Here is a 1,926-nt window from a genome sequence, read left to right as displayed (position 1 = left end):
TCCATGTACAGTGGAGCCTGGCAGGCTACCATTCATGGAGTCACAAAGAGTCAGACATGACTGAGCACACACACACATAAACATATAAATATATATCTGGTAACAATATTTGACTGCACCACACAGACACAAGATGCTTTTAAAAAGGAGGGTCATGGAGAGGGAGTATAAAAAATGAATGCGAAATTTCCAAGTTTTTTCTAGGGCAAGAGTCAACAAACTCTGGCATGGGATCAAATCTGCTTTGTTCCTATCTAAAGTTTTACTGAAACACCACCACACCCATTTGATAGGTACAGTTCAAGGCTGCATTCACTCTACAGTGGCAGAGTTTAGTAGTTGCAGGCCAACAGAGCCCCAAATATTTACTATCTGGCCCTTTAACAACAGCAAAAAAAAACAAAAACAAAAAAAAACACCATTCTCTTGTCCCAGTTGAACTCCTAAAATGACACTGTCATTCTAAATACTCACTATTTCCCATCTCTAATGTAAGACTTCTTTCCATAGTCATGCTGGATATTATAAAACTGAAAATATGTAGGCTATTAAATAAATAATACTATTTTACTCAATAAGTTTAAACAGAAGGCAATTTTCTCACTTTAAGAAAAATAAAAAGCCTTTTGAGAAATCTTTCCATATGTCAACATTTGTGTTTCACACCCAGACAGCCTAATATAAACTTTCATTTTTCAGTACAATAAAGCAAAGAATATTTTTAAAAGATTCAGGGAAATCAAATCCATCCAATAGATCTTCCAGTCTTCAGTACAACACTTCCTACCAGATGTGGCTCAATATGGCATAAAGGGGCATTTGTTTAACCTCATGTGGAAAACTATGGTTCTGGAAGAATGAGGGCATTGTTCTAATGCCCTAAGTAGTAAGAAGAATAATCTCTACCTAGTAAGAAGAAAAGCAAGGTATGCAGATTCTGTAATGTGCCAGTGAGTAGCTGGAAGTAACCTTTCTATTAGAAGGTAAGATTCATTCCTCAGGAAACCAGCACACTCCTGGGACCCTGGGCTGAAGCCATTTGGTGGGTGGATAGCATGAGACAGGTATGACAATCAGAGTCACCCCATACTGCTGAAGCAGACAGCTGGCAGAGACTGTTCACACAGTGACTAGAGGCTTTAAAACCTAGTCTGGCAGCAAAAAAGTATAGAGAAGAAAATTCTATTTCTAATCTACCTGTAAAAGGTGTGGATTTAATATTCAGACTATGAAGTATTGAAGGAGAAAGGCAGTCCTGAGTGACAGTGCCTCAGCTGCCAGGGCTCTGACTCAGAGGCTCAACAACAGTGTCGGAGTGAACCCAGCCTACTGCCAACACCACAACCAGAGACCAAAGAAGACACATGGATGGGTTTCCCAAATGTGTGTGGTAAATAACCCTGCATGCAAATCTTCCAAGCCTTGACCTAGATCGTGTACTAGAACACATAATAAAGAAAACAGGATGGTTGATATTGAGGCGAGAGGACCAAATCAGTTTCAATAGACTTGAGGTCCCATGGATTTAAGGAAGAATATGGTACAGAGTCCAACAGGGTAGCAGACAAATGTATTGGAGCTCTGTTCCTCAATTTGTCTCCACACTTCAAAAACTTTTTACATATTTTGGATATTAATCCCTTGTCAGTTGTTCTCTTTGTGAATAACCAATTTACAATGTAGCGTTAGTTTCAGATATACAGCAAAGTGAATCTGCTATGCAAATACATGTGTTGTGTAACAGATTCACTTTGTATAACAGATTCACTTTTTCCATTTTAGATTCTTTTCCCGTATAGGTCATTAGCATATTGAGTAGAGTTCCCTGTGCTATGCGGTAGGTAGGTCCTCATTAGTTATCTATTTTATGTAGCAGCGTATATGCGTCAATCCCAGTCTTCCAATTTAGCCCTCCCCTCTTACTCC

Source organism: Oryx dammah, unplaced genomic scaffold, assembly GCF_014754425.2.
Source record: "Oryx dammah isolate SB20612 unplaced genomic scaffold, SCBI_Odam_1.1 HiC_scaffold_1, whole genome shotgun sequence".
Taxonomy (NCBI): Eukaryota; Metazoa; Chordata; class Mammalia; order Artiodactyla; family Bovidae; genus Oryx; species Oryx dammah.
This window is presented reverse-complemented; position numbering follows the sequence as displayed.